Source organism: Miscanthus floridulus, chromosome 16 (genome assembly GCF_019320115.1).
Source record: "Miscanthus floridulus cultivar M001 chromosome 16, ASM1932011v1, whole genome shotgun sequence".
Classification (NCBI taxonomy): Eukaryota; Viridiplantae; Streptophyta; class Magnoliopsida; order Poales; family Poaceae; genus Miscanthus; species Miscanthus floridulus.
Genome location: NC_089595.1, coordinates 57698346 through 57714377, shown reverse-complemented (window position 1 = coordinate 57714377; position 16032 = coordinate 57698346).

The window sequence follows — 16032 nt, the reverse complement described above, 5'->3', positions numbered from 1 at the left end:
ATTCATTAGAAGGGCACAAAAGGAGTTCAGTCTCCTAATCAAGAAAGTAAGAAGTGACAATGGGACCGAATTCAAGAACACCCTTGTTGAGGAGTTTCTTAATTAAGAGGGCATCAAGCATGAGTTTTCAACTCCATACACCCCTTATCAAAATAGTGTAGTAGAGAGGAAGAATGGTACACTCATTGACATGGCAAGGACAATGCTAGATGAGTACAAGACGCCGGACCTCTTTTGGTGCGACATCGTCAACACCGCTCGCCATGCCATCAACCATCTCTGCCTACACAAGAAGTTGAAGAAAACTTCATATAAGCTTCTAATTGATAACAAACCAAAGGTGTCTTACTTTAAGGTGTTTGGGTGCAAGTGTTTCATACTTAACAAGAAACCAAAAACCTCTAAGTTTGCACCTAAAGTTGATGAAGGTTTTCTTCTTGGTTATGGATCAAATGAGCATGCCTATTGTGTTTTCAACAAAACCTCTAGCAGAGTTGAAATTGTGGTAGATGTGACATTTGATTAATCTAATGGCTCTCAAGTAGAGCAAGTTGATTCAAGTGTTGTAGTAAAGGAGGATCCACCATGTGAAGCAATCAAGCAATTAGCTATTGGTGATATTAGACCATAAGAACATCATGCTACATATGTGGAGGTTCCACAAGTTGCTGTTGCAGCAATTTCCATTGACATACCTGATATAGTACAACAGTAGACCCCTGCTGCTACTTTGCCACATGACAGTGCCACGCCTCCAAGCAACAGTGTCGTGCCTACCCAGTCAGTAGCAACTGATTCAACTCTAGTTCATGGACAAAACCTACAACCGATCTTTGAGCAAGAAGAAGATGAAGATCCAGAAGATGAGCAAGAAGCCATTGATCAGCCAAAACTAAGGCAAACGATACAACAGGATCATCCCACTGACAACATCCATGGGAGTCTTTAAAAGGGGTATTGACTCGTTCACGTTTAGCAGATTTCTATTAATATTACTCATTTGTTTCCTCTTTGGAGCCTCTCAAGGTAGAAAAGGCACTTGAAGACAAAGATTGGGTGATGGCCATGCAAGAAGAGCTAAATAACTTTGAGAGGAACCAAGTTTGGACATTGATGGAAAGTCCCAAGATGAACTTGATTGGCAACAAGTGGGTCTTTCACAACAAGTAAGATGAAAATGGTGTGGTGACAAGAAACAAGGCAAGATTGGTTGCTCAAGGCTTCACTCAAGTAGAGGGCTTGGACTTTGAAGAAATATATGCACTAGTGGCAAGGCTTGAAGCAATCCAATTGCTTCTAGCCTATGCCACTCATCACAACTTCAAGCTATATCAAATGGACATGAAGAGTGCATTTTTTAATGGCCCCATTCAAGAACTTGTCTATGTTCAACAACCACCGGGCTTTGAAGATCCCAAGTTCCCCAACCATGTCTACAAACTTCAAAAGGCACACTATGGGCTTAAGCAAGAATCAAGAGCATGGTATGAATGCCTTAAGGAATTCTTGATTAAATAAGGCTTTGAAATAGGCAAAGTCGATCCTACCCTTTTTCACTCGCAAAGTTTGGTAAAGATATCTTTGTATGCCAAATATATGTTGATGACATAATATTTGGAAGTACTAATCATACTTTTTGTGAGGAATTTAGTAGGATCATGACCAAGAGATTTGAGATGTCCATGATAGGTGAATTGAAATTCTTCCTCGGGTTTCAAATCAAGCAAGTGAAGGATAGAACTTTTATTAGCCAAACGAAGTACACCCATGATATGCTCAAGAAGTTTGACATGGTGAATGCCAAGCCTATCAAAACTCCCATGCCAACCAATGGCATCTTGATCTCAATGATTAAGGGAAAGCCATGGACATCAAGGTATATCACTCCATGATTGGCTCTTTACTTTATTTGTGCGCATCTAGGCCCGATATTATACTTAGTGCATTCATGTGTGCTAGATTTCAAGCTAACCCAAAAGAGTGCCACTTAGTGGCTGTTAAGAGAATCTTGAGATATTTAGTACACACTCCTAACCTTGGCTTGTGGTACCATAAGGGCTCCAAGTTTGATCTACTTGGGTATTCAGATTCCAATTACACCGATTGCAAGGTAGATCGAACAAGCACTTCAGGGGCATGTCAATTCCTTAGATGGTCTCTAGTGTCTTGGAGTTCTAAGAAGCAAAATTGTGTAGCCCTTTCCACCACTTAGGGTAAGTATATTACAGTCGGTGCATGTTGTGCTCAACTACTTTGGATGAGGCTAAACCTTTAAGATTTTGGATGTCGCTTTACCAAAATCTCATTATTGTGTCACAATGAAAGTGCTATAAAGCTTGCAAACAATCCCATAAGCCACTCAAGAACCAAACATATAGACATCCAACATCATTTTTTGAGAGACCACGAAACCAAAGGAGATATCGAAATTCTCCATGTGAGCACAGAAAAGCAACTAGCTGATATCTTCACTAAGCCTCTCGATGCGTCAAGGTTTTGTGATTTGCCTCGTGAACTAAATATACTTGACTCTTGTAATGTGGTTTGAATTGTAGCACACCTTTGTTTGATCAACTAGCATCTAGGTAAAAGGTTTGCAAAGATTTAGATTCAAGTGTTTCAAAATGTTTATCAAATGGAAGTAGTATGTTATGATCATGGCTTGTAATGTTTATCTATTGTTGATCATAACATGCTAGAGATATGTGTTTGTATCCTATATAATTAGAGCTATTTAGTTTTATCCAACTCCTTGCTATTGTGAGATGCAGCAGTATTGTGCTTGTACCGTGGTAGTGCCGCTTTGCGGCAGTTCTACGCGTGGGCTGCGGTAGTGCCACATTTTGTAATGTGCCTAGCATTTGGGCCACAATGGCAGTAACTATGGGGCCATTTTCTCCTCTCTCTCTTTTCATCTAGCCCTATAGTTACTCTCTCTCCCTTCTCTCTCTTCTCTACGTCGCCCATGCCATCGCCCAGTTGTGCCACTACCCTCCGGCAGGGCCGCATCGTTCGCTGGCTCTCTTCTACGCTGTCGGTGGCTATAGTAGCTCCTATGCAGAGCCGTTTCTCTTCTCCCCTCTCTAATCCACGTGAGCAGAGGTATAACCCTAGTTCTTCCCCGATATATGCAATGGAGTTCAATTTGTGTTAGATATCGGTTTCTAGTAACAACATCATTGGATTAGATGTAGATTTGATGGATGAATTGAATCAAAACAAAGATTCATAGTTGGAGTGTTGCCAGCCCATGCGGCAGCGCCGCACGCTGGATGCAATAGTGCTGCGTGTTGCAGCTGAGTTTCCTATAGATTTCAATAGCATTCCATCAATGACCCTCAGTAATGATTGGGTTCATTCAACATATCCTATTACTGATTTAATCATGTTGTTACCTCACCTATCTATTGCATGACTCCATAGTTCTGTTAGACCTATATGCTCTAAGATTGTGTGATGGTCTAGAAGAGTATTTGGGAAGTAGTTTGAGTAAGCAAGACAAAACAAGTCGTGAACTAGGTGAAGCACCTAGTGCGGCAGTGCCGCTCCTAGGGTGCAACAGTGTTGCATCACCTAGAATAGTTCTATTTAGGTTGCTTCCCAAGCCCAAGATTTGAATCATCTTGCTTATTCAAGTTATTTCACAAGTGTTCCTCTACTTTCCATTTATACAGTTTCTTACTTGGGTCTATTCTTATGAATAGATGTCCTTCGATGGAGACAATTAGCGGAGGGTCAAGAGGAAGCATGATGCCCATAGAGATAAGCAACCTCCTCAACATGGACCAAGGATAGCTAGTGCTAGCAGCAGTGCAACAGCTCAAGGAAATGTCAGAGATAGGGGGAGGCATAATCAAGCAATTGAGGAGGAGGAGAGGTTGGAGCATGCTAGCCGCACCATTTCGCCTGGTGCTTGCCTAGATACTCCACCACACCTAGATGAGTTTGATGGTGACTATATTGTGGACTACTTTGAGGATGTGGTTGAGAGGCATCCGAATGATACCCGTCCTCACCAAGTCATCAAATATTTGAAAAGTCAGAAGTTGGTCAAGGAGGCTAGGGATGAGAATCCCTATAATGAGCCCAAGTATCTAGGGATTGACTATAGGTTTTGGAATGAGTTCCATTCCAACTTCTATGCCTCAGTCCTCTTCAACTCTAGAAAGTCAAAGATTGTGAAGATGTAGTACATTGATTAGCAAGAGATGGAGTCAAAGCATGAGCTTGAGTTTGACAAAGTAATCAAAACTTGTGAGCACTTTGGGTTTTCTAACTTGATGACATGAGTTGGCCACTGATGAGATACACTGGATGACTAAGGGTTGACACTATCATGTTGACTTCGTTACTTTCAGTCGAATTTTTAGTTTTAGTGAGGAGGAGCGTGGTTTCACCTATATTCGTTATGAAAATAGAGCTGAGATCCAAGACATCTCCTATATGTGGATCAATAGGAGAAAGGTAGATGGCAAAGTGAAGGGCATGTAGATTTTCTATTATATCATGAACAACTTGATCCGGCACACCATCAACCCAAAGGACAGAGTAGCTTTAGATTTGAATGACTATGTGAGGAATGTGCTTGCTAGGTTTGCACCTGGTGGAGACAAGTTCAATGTTCCTCGCTTCATGTGACATGAGCTATGGGTTGCTATGGAGGATGGGAGGAAGGGGATACCCTATGCCCCCTACCTCATATTTATGATTGAGAGGGTCACAGGCTACAGATTTGAGAAAGATGGTTTCATACCGTCTACAAGATTTAGAAGACCAGAGCCTCAGGAGCTAGTGAGTTAGTGAGGCTTTCTTCTGCAGCCGATGAGGACATTCCCAAGTCCTCCCGTTCAGCTTCATGTCGAGGCAAGAAGAAGAATGGCCTAGGATAGTGGATCAAGGCCATCTTCGCCACCTATACCTATGCAGCGAATACTGCTTATGAGAACTAGTTGGAGAACCATGAGACTAGATAGCATGTCGGCCTTCCTACACTCACTCCAGTTGAGCCATCGTTGAGGTTTGATAACCTCCCAAGTCTTTCTAACACGGATTCAGATGAGGAAGAGGATGACATACTTTACTAGACTTTGGCTGAGGTGCAGCGATGATGCTCTACTCGCTCTACTCACCACACTTCTTCCACACATCGCCAAGGAAGGGTGGTAGTGTCCTCGAATGATGATGATGATGATGGTGGCGATGGATGAGTTGCACATAGAGATGACGACGTTGATTGGGAGCACATCATTGATGATGAGGAGTGAGTTGGTTGACTTCTATCTTTTTCTTCTCTTTTTGGTGTTTTAAGCCAAAGGGGGAGAAATTAGAGGGGTCAATTCTTTTTTGATGACATGTATTGCTGCTGCTGGAGCTTCATGTCATATCCATTAAGAGTTAGTTGGTTTGGAAGTGAGTTTGAGAGCCGCTCAAAACTCCATTTTTTGTAATATTGCTACCTAAGTACTCTATATTATATCAAATATGGACATGTATCATTGTGTGATGTAGCTTGTCATATATTTGTGCTAGGATGTTTATCTCCTTTTGTTGGTGTTTTGTAAACTGGACTAGTAAACTTATATGATTGTCGTGCTGCTCTAGGAAGATGATGGTAGCATCCAATAGACATGAGGATTTATATTGGTTTAGGCCAGAGCCCTACGTCTAGTCTCAGAGATGATTGAGTGCGTGTTCCTCGCTTGAATGCTCTAAAGTTCTTACAATGGGGGGTGCAAGAAAGGTGGAAGAGATGGAAGGGCCTATGCTAGGTGAAGAGCTACTCAAAGAGAAGCTCCAGGAGTCCTACTACAATGGTAGATGAATGGAATGGTAGAGGATGTGAATCATGTTGCCCTGGCGGTCCTTATATAGAGTTCATGGCCAGGGCTCATACAAAGAGAAGGCTCTCCCAACTGAAGGGTCATGAGCCTGAGGAAGGTTCTAGCTAATTTGGCTTGCAAGCCACATCATCTTCTGGTGCTTGTCCGGTCATGGCTATCATCATGGTTATGCTAGGGCAGGGTGTGACATGGCGCTACCGTGCCGGCCATGGCGGCACTATAGCGTTGATGGCGGTTCATCAGCTATCCTATGCAACGCGATGTCCGTTGTGGCCTTCTTCATGGTCTCCTGGTTCCTAGGGGCATCGTACCTAAAGTAGGTGACATGTTCTGATATGGCTAGAGGGGGTGAATAGCCTATTTAAAACTTCTACAAAGCACTTGAGCAAATTGGTTAGTAACACAAATGACGCAATGCAATTTTGCTCTAACTCTATAAGGGTTGCAAGCCACCTATCCAATAATTCTAGTTACTATAATCACTAGGCACACAATTGGATAAGTCACTACTCACTAAGAGCTCTCACACTTGCTATACTAAAGAGCTCCACTATATGAAATTAAGCTACAAAGCAAGCTCTCAATTCAAGCTACACTAAAGAGCTTGCTGCAACTAGTTTGCGGGAATGTAAATGAGTGAGTAGGGTGATTATACCACTGCATAGAGGAGTGAACCAATCACAAGATAAATACCAATTCAATCATGGGGAGAATACCAAAGGTCAATAGACAACCAATTTTTCTCCCAAGGTTCACGTGCTTGCCGGCACGCTAGTCCCCATTGTGTCGACCAACACTTGGTGGTTCGGTGGCTAATAGGTATAACACTCCTAGCCCACCATAAGAGGCACCGCAAGAACCTACCCAAAGGTGAGGTAACTCAATGACACGAACAATTTAATAGAGCTACCTTGCGGCTTTTCACTAGGGAAGGTGCAAGACCCCTCACAATCACTGAAGTTGGCCACGAACAATCACCAACACATGTCAAAGCTCCTCCACTACTCCAAGCCATCTAGGTGGTGACAACCACCAAGAGAAACAAAGAAATCCATAGCCACAACGATCCCCAAGTGCCACTAGATGCAATCACTCAAGCAAATGCACTTGGAATCACTCCCAATCTCACTATGATGATGAATCAATGGTGGAGATGAGTGGGAGGTGTTTGCTTAGGCTCAGAAGGATGTCAAATATGTCAAAAGTGCCAAGAGAGAGAGAGCCTAGGTCCGGCCAAGGCCTATTTATAGACCCCAAGAAAATCCAACCGTTATGCACTTTGGGGGTGACCAGACTCTGTGACCGGACTCACCCTAGAGTCCGATCACACCTGCCAACCAACCAGCGAGCGCCACATCATGCCTTTTCAAATTCAACCATTGCCATCTTTGCGCGCCCGCACATGTTTGTGACCAGACATGCCACTTGAATGATCAGACTCAGAGCCTCGCCAGTGTCAGATCGACTACAGTAAGGTACTAGAGACAATTTTTATGGACCGAACGCATCAAGTCACTAGGGACCGGATGCACCATAGAGTTCAGTCAGTCCATGGCTCGCGTAGGGCAGTGATGTTAGCGTATGTCAGCAATGACTTGACACCCCCCCATGTATCAGTCACTTTTCTTCTCCTGCGTCTAATCGTGACATGTGCCCTCGGCCAAGTGACATGCACTGACCGAATGCTACCTAGCGTTAGGTCCGGCATTTGGTGCAGCATCCGGTTAGGTACCGATGCTGCCTTTTCTTTTTCTACCTCTTCAACCGCTTTGCCCTTGCTACCAACTTGCTAGCCACAAAGTGTAGAACTTGTGTGCATGTGTGTTAGCAATTTTCAAAGCATTTTACAAGGGTCAAAGTTAGCACACTAGGTTCCCAAATGCAATGCATGAATCATATCACCTAGTGGCACTCGATAAACCATTTAGCCAAACATTTCCCCTCTTTATAACATGGCTATCAATCCTAAGTCACTCACACCCTCTATGGTGTCTTGAGTGCAAAACAAAAACCTATCTTATACCTTAGCCTTGATCTTCTTGGTTTTTTCTCTTTCTTCTTTTCCAAGTTGAGCTTGGTCATCATCAACACATGTCCATCTCCATGGACTTCATCACCATGCTCCACCACTTGGTATGTACCAACCTTGCTCAGTTGACACTCATGACAAAGGTTAGCACTTAGGTTTCATTAATTAGCCAAAATAAAATGCAACATACAAGTTTATGAGCTTGCTCCCCCTACTTGTGTGCTTCAAATTTTAATTGATCCCCTTACAATGTCATTTCATTTGTTTGCTCCCCTATCTCTTACTATCTTTGTGAATTTCTCTCCCCCTTTGTCAACAATTAGCACAAAATGTGAGATCAAATTTTAGATAGGTTAGGGTGAAAGCATGTGAAGTGAGGATCATTTTCCTAATTTGTTTCAATCTAGATCACTTGCAAAAGATATTTAACTCGGTTTGATCCAAGGGCAAGCTTCTTCACACCTCCAAATAAAGGGTTATCATGCACCATGTTGAGTTAAACACTTATAGCTCATTTTCTAGATCAAACACTAGGTTCACAAGCCCACAAACATGTCATATGCTACCACTAGATCATTTCAAGCATACAAGAAATAGTGGTACCATACAAGCATCAAATTTATTTGATTTTCATGAATGAGCCTAAGACATGAGAGGAATGACTAGATGCACTAAACAAGTCCTTAGCAATAGATGAATGACATGTCATTCAACTTTACCTTGCTTTGCTCGAAGGAGAGGCATGTCATATAATGGGGGTGCATCAACACATATTCAAGAAGTCAAGTAGGTTCAATTCATTCCATAGCTTCCAAAACCTCTTCTCATCAAGTGGCTTGGTGAAGATATCGGCAAGTTGATCATCAGTGCCCACACTCTCAATGCAAATGTTCCCTTTTTGTTGGTGATCTCTTATGAAATGATGGCAAACAACTATGTGCTTTGTTCTTGAATGTTGAATCGGGTTGTTGGTGAGCTTCACGGCACTCTCATTATCACATAGCAATGTCACTTGTTTGAATTTGATTCTAAAGTCACTCGAAGTAGCCTTCATCCAAAGTAATTGAGCACAACAACTACCGGCCAAAATGTACTCCACTTCGGCGGTTGAAAGTGTTACACTATTTTGCTTCTTTGATGGCCAAGACACAAGTGATCTTCCCAATAGTTGACATGTGCCCGATGTGCTCTTTCTCTCAACTTTGCATCTCGCATAATCGAAGTATGAATATCTAATCAACTCAAATCTAGCTCCTTTGGGATACCACAATCCAACATTTTGTGTATGCTTTAAATACCTCAATATTCTCTTTGTTGCCTTCAAGTGACTCTCTCTTGGTGAGGCTTGAAATCTATCACACATGCATACACTAAACATCACATCTGGCATTGATGCGGTCACATAGAGTAGGCTTCCAATCATAGACCGATACATCTTTTGATCCACCATGTTGCCACTAGCATCACTATCCAAGCTTCCATTTGTCCCCATTGGTGTACTAAAAGCTTTAACATCATCCATTCCAAACTTCTTGAGCATGTCTTTGATGTACTTGCCTTGACTCACAAATGTGCCATTCTTCATTTGCTTGATTTGAAGACCAAGGAAGTAACTAAGCTCTCCAATCATGGACATCTCTAACTCATTTGCCATCATCTTTCCAAACTCCTCACAAAAATTTTGATTGGTTGATCCAAATATGATATCATCAACATAGATTTGCAACACAAACAAGTCATTACCTAGCTTCTTGGTGAAGAGAGTGGTGTCAACCTTACCCATCTTGAACCTTTTAGAGAGGAAGAAATATCTCAATCTCTCATACCATGCTCTAGGTGCTTGCTTCAAATCATACAATGCCTTTCTTAGCTTGTAAACATGGTTGGGCTTCATCTTATGTTCAAAACTAGGAGGTTGCTCCACATACACAAGCTCATTGATGTACCCATTGAGAAATGCACTCTTCATATCCATTTGGTATAACTTGATGTTGTGGGCATAAGCATAGGCTAACAAGATCCTAATTGCTTCCAATCTTGCAACCGGGGTATATGTCTCTCCAAAGTCAAGACCTTCAACTTAAGTGTAACCTTGAGCCACTAATCTTGCTTTGTTCCTTACAACTATCACATCTTGATCTTGCTTGTTGCGAAAGACTCATTTGGTTCCTATCACATTATGATCCTTAGGCCTCTTAACTAACTCCCATACTTGATTTCTTGTGAAATTGTTTAGCTCTTCATGCATGGCATTCACCCAATCAACATCCAACAAATGGAAGACACAAATGAGAAGTGTTCACAAAATAATGCCAATCTTGATCTTGTTTGTACACCTCTTGAGATATCACAAATGATAGAATCCAATGGATGATATCTTGCAACATTGGTTGGTTGGAGCACTTGCACTTGATTGCTTGCATTTGATTGATCACTTGGTTGAGATGATGAACTAGCCACTTGTTGATTTTGTACTTGAGATGATGAACTAGCTTGACTTGTATCAACTTGAACATTTGAGTTAGTGAGCATTGATCAGTGTCATCTTCAACTTCAATCACCTCTCTAGGCCTTATATCACCAATATCCATATTCTTCATTCCATTGACCAATTGAGTGCCTCTCACATCATCTAGATTCTCATCTTCCTCTTGGGAACCATTGGTTTTATCAAATTACACATCATGAACCTCCTCAAGAGTACCACTAGCCAAATTCCAAACTTTATAAGCCTTGATAGTAGTTGAGTAACCAAGCAAGAAACGTTCATCATATTTTTTCTCAAACTTGCTCAATCTAGTGCCTTTCTTCAATATGTAGCATTTGCTACCAAAAACCCAAAAGTATGCAATGTTGGGCATTCTTCCATTCAAGATCTCATATGGTGTCTTCTCCATAATGGGATGACAATATAGTTGGTTGCTATAGTAGCAAGCCATGTTGATTGCTTTGGCCCAAAACGAATGACTCACATTGTATTAACTCAACATTGATCTTGCCATGTCAATCAAGGTTCTATTCTTCCTCTCAACTAGTCCATTTTATTGAGGAGTGTACTTGGCCAAGAATTGATGCCTAATTCCAAACTCATCACACAAGTCATCAATTCTTGTATTCTTGAATTCACTTCCATTGTCACTTCTCACTTTCTTGATGGTTGTTTCAAACTCATTGTGAATTATCTTGATGAATGTCTTGAAGGTTGCAAACACATCACTCTTATCAACAAGCAAGAACACCCATGTGTATCTAGTGAAATCATCCACAATCACAAAACCATATTTGTTTCCACCAATGTTAGTGTATGTGGTTGGTCCAAACAAGTCCATGTGCAACAACTCAAATGCTTTGGATGTGCTCATCATGCTCTTCTTAGGATGTGTATTCCCAACTTGTTTTCTGGCTTGACATGCACTACAAAGCTTATCCTTCTCAAATGTGACATCTTTCAAGCCTCTACTAAGTCACACTTGATCAACTTGTTCATATGTTTCATTCCAACATGACCAAGCCTTCTATGCCATAACCAACCCATGCTAGACATAGTGAACAAACATGTTGACAATTGAGCTTCTCTAGCATTGAAATCAACCAAGTATAGATTCTTATATCTAAATCCTTTGAAGATCAAGTTAGAGCCATCTACACTTATGATCTCTACATCATCCACACCAAATATGCACTTGAAACCAAGATCACATAATTGAGCTACCGATAATAGGTTGAAGTTCAAGCCCTCTACTAGTAGCACATTGGAAATGCTCAAGTCATTGGATATTGCAATCTTACCAAGCCCTTTGACCTTGCCTTTGCCATTGTCACCAAATGTGATACTATCAATTCCATTGCTTTCATTCTCATTGATTGAATTGAACATTCTTGAATTACCTGTCATATGTTGTGTGCACCCACTATCAAGCACCCAATGCCTTCCTCTAGCTTTATAATTGCCTACAAAAGAAGATCAATTCTTTTTAGGTACCAAACTTGCTTGGGTCCTTGAATGTTAGTTACTAAGGTCTTTGGTACCCAAATGGCCATCTTCTTTGGGCCCACAATTGGAGTACCAATGAACTTAGCCTTCACACCATTAGCACCCTTAACAAGCATGTAATAAGAATCAAATCTAATTGAGGATACATTAGGTTGCTTGTTCTTGTTAGTCTTGCAATATTGCTCTATATGACCAACTTGCTTGCATCTATTGCAAAACCAACCATTGCCCCTTCACAAAGCTAGCTTGAGGAGTGACAAAAGCCGCCTTGCCTTTCTTGGGGGTATAGCCTAATCCCTCTTTGTTGAGAGAAAACCTTTGGCTACCCAAGCACTTTAGCAAGCGGGCATCTCCACTAGAGGCATTGCCTAAGGCATGAGTGAGCTCATTTACCTCCTTCTTGAGGGTCTCATTTTCCACCATTAGTGAGGCATCACAAGTGAAACCATCACTCAAAGGTGGAGTAGAAGTGATAGTGCTATAAGAAGGGTTAGTGGGAGCAACAACAATGGGTTTATAAAAGATTTATCAAGAATATCACATGTTAGTCCCATATAACTTGACACAATCACCTGCTCCTTCTTGGCTTCTTCCTCCTTGACTTGTTTGAGGAGAGAGGAGTGAGCCTTTTCAAGCTTAGAGTGAGCTTTGCCAAGCATCTCATGGTCTTCCCTTAGACTCTCATGAGAGACATTTATCTCATCAAAGGATTGCTCAAGAGATTTGATCTTTTTGCGCAATTCTTTGCACTCCTTTCTCTTCATCTCAAAGCAAGTGTGCACTTGCTCACACATGTTCATGAGCTTCTCCTTGGTGTACTCATGCTCATCATCACTCCTACAATCATCACTTTCACAATCATCATCACTCACATAATATTTTACCTTGGTAGGCTTTGCCATGAGTCATGTCGATGGAGTGTCAAAGATGGAAGGCTTATTGTTGATGGCAATGCTTGCTAGTGCTTTCTTGATAGATTTCTTGCCATCATCCCTAGAGCCATCACTATCCAAAGATCCATCACTATCCCAAGTGACCACATAGCCTCCACCCTTCTTCTTCTTTTGGAATGACATCTTCTTCTCCTTCCTCTCTTTCTTTTCTTTCTTCTCCTTCTTGTGCTTCTTCTTCTTATCCTCATCATTGTCACTATTGTAGGGACAATCTGCTACAACATGATTTGGGCTCTTGCAATTGTAGCATCTTCTCACATATTCTTTCCTCTTGGTGTGATCTCTTCTCTTTCTTGCACCATAGCCCTTCTTCATGAATCTTTCCAACTTGCGCACAAAGAGAGCCATGGCTTCATCATCAATGTCACTAGCATCATCATCATCACTTGATTCTTCTTTCTTGGACTTTTCCTTGTTCTTGAATAATGAGTTAGCCATGAATGCTACACTTTTCTTCTTCTTGTCTTCATATTCCTTCTTGTCATCCTTGTCAACCCCCTCTCTTTCCACATGGTATGTCTCTTGTGTCATGACATCACCTAGTACTTGGTTAGGGGTGAATTGCTCTAATCTTCCTCTAATGATGATCAATCTCAATGTCTCAAATCTAGGAGGTAAGCACATCAAGAACCAATGAGAGACATCATCATCATTGATCTTTTCTTCCAAAGCCTTCAAATCATTGACAATTACTTGCAATCTATGGAACATCTCTAGAATGCTCTCATCATCCTTCATCTCGCCACTGGTGTGCCCTCATAGGTCTCCTCCAATCTCTTCCACACTTCACTAGCTTTCTCACAAACAAAGATCATACATGATTCAACACATATGCCACATGTTACATAAAGTTCGCAAGTAGTTCAACATACATCAGAGTATGAATAAAGTTATTACAACACCAAGTTCAAATTTAAGCAACATAGTTTTCAAACCAGCACACACATGGTTTAGATACATGCTAGTTCCATGATCAAGTCAAACAAAAGCAACCTGAACAAACTAATATAGAAGGACTGTGCCCACGGTCTCACTCCTCTTCCATAGCTGGAGAGAAGCAGTTCTTGCAATAACCATGATACACAGTACTAACTACAACAAGTGGGAAATAAACCATGAGTACAAGAATATACTCAGCTAGACTTTACCTATCATAAATAAAAAATAAAGAGACACCAAGGATTATGCAAGGCTATAGAAGGTAGAGCTAGCTTGACAACATTTTGCATAAAGGTTGAAGTAATACATGTCTTGATCTGTTTAGTTATTCTAGCAACAAGTTATACTTATTAAAATTAAGCATGTCTAGGTTGGCACCTGTGCTAGAGCAATCACTCAATTGAAGCTAAAGCAAACAATAGTAACAATATCTGGTGTAGTATTTTCATACTTATCATAACCATCACAAACCATCAAGTAACTACGATGAAGGGGCTTAGTCAAGTTTCTCACTATCTGGGAGAGACGGCAATTTGAATCGATTGCAACCAGCTGGGCAAAACTCCTAACACAAACCGACACTTCCCCCATTGGGGTCGCATCAGGTGACCTTTGGTACAACTCAGGACTCAACTTCATGGGTTGGATCAGCGCCGCACCCTCAGGGACCAACCAACTGCCAGGACGCTCAGGCCTGGCCTGCCCTTAGTCTCATATCAGGCTCCCCGCACATCATTACTACCTCCAATGTGTGCACTTGAACAGAACGACTCTCGACCTACGTTCAGCTACTTGTCTTCATGGTAGAAATGAGTTATCTAGCCAGCTAAGTGAGAGGCTACGTTCAAAATGACATGAGGGCCTACAATGATGCGGTCCTTAAGCAGCTCGGATAGAATCACAAGTGTCATCCTACAACCTAGACTCCGCTCGGCCTCTATTTACATCATCAGATGGTTCTTTTCCATGATAGCAAATATAGCCAACCGTGGTCAGGTATCCACCTATATCTCGTAGGTGATAGGAAATCACCTGACTTCTACCGAGCTAAGCATGACTAAGCATATATTTGATCATGTACCTACACAGGGTTCAATGTATATATTTCTGGACAAGGAGATTATATGCATCAAGTGTTTCCAAACAACTACTATAACCTAATGCATCAAACATAAAGAACTCAAGTCGGTATTTTATAAAACATGGGAGACTTAGAATGCTTCGGGGCTTGCCTTTGAAATAGGCCAAGGGTCGGTGATCAGGACACTAGGGCAGCTCCTCCTAAACCTGTCCTTCTCCTTTGAGAACCTCCGGCTATGGGATATCCTATGGGGTCTCCTCTCCTTCAAGCTTGAACTCCAGCAGGGTCACTCCCTCCACAGATCCTATATGGATGAGTATATAGATAAATATAGAGAATGCACAAAGGATGATATGAATGATATGGTGCAATGCATATATATATACATTCCTAACAACAAGATGGCAATGTGATAACATGATTAACTTTATTTTAATTAGTAGGGGCATATCTCTTCTCTAGTACAAGAACAAACACTCACCACTTCTAGCAACCTAAGGTAAAGTTGTTCATCATCAGTAAGAGACCTAAAACCTATAGCTAACAACTTATCTTAATTATCCTAAGCATCTAAATAACAAGCATCAAGCCCACACAAAGCAAACAAGTCAAGAAACTAGATGCAAGTGAATTATAGAGCAATAAATAGCTAACTGCATACAACCACTCAAAACTGGGCACAACCAACTCTACCAATAGGTTATATACATCACCAACATGGTTGGACCCAAATCAATTTTATATAAGCCTTTATTAATTTATCAAATAATTTAGATGAAAATTGGAACTGCTACTTCAAATGCTCAATAAATTCTGAAAAAATTAGAGCAGCCTACACATACTCCTAGGAGACTACTGCTAAAATTTTATGCCATTTGAAGGAGATTAGCAACCTCTACAAAAATGACAAGTTACATAGGCTTATAACAAGTTAAATTGGTTTAGCATAGCGAAAAGTGTCAAACAACATATTTCCTATTTTTCTTACATTCCTCATAATACAAGAATACTGTGGAAATTAATTCATGCCCATAAGTTACAAAAATCTACCACAATTAATTTCACAAGAAACTAGCATTTAATCAAGTTAAATTACAAAGTCATACTCAAAGCATGCTCACTGTAGGTTTAATATTTTTCCTAGCAACGGCATATCAAAACAAGACCAATAAAATTGGAATCACATTTTTAGCATC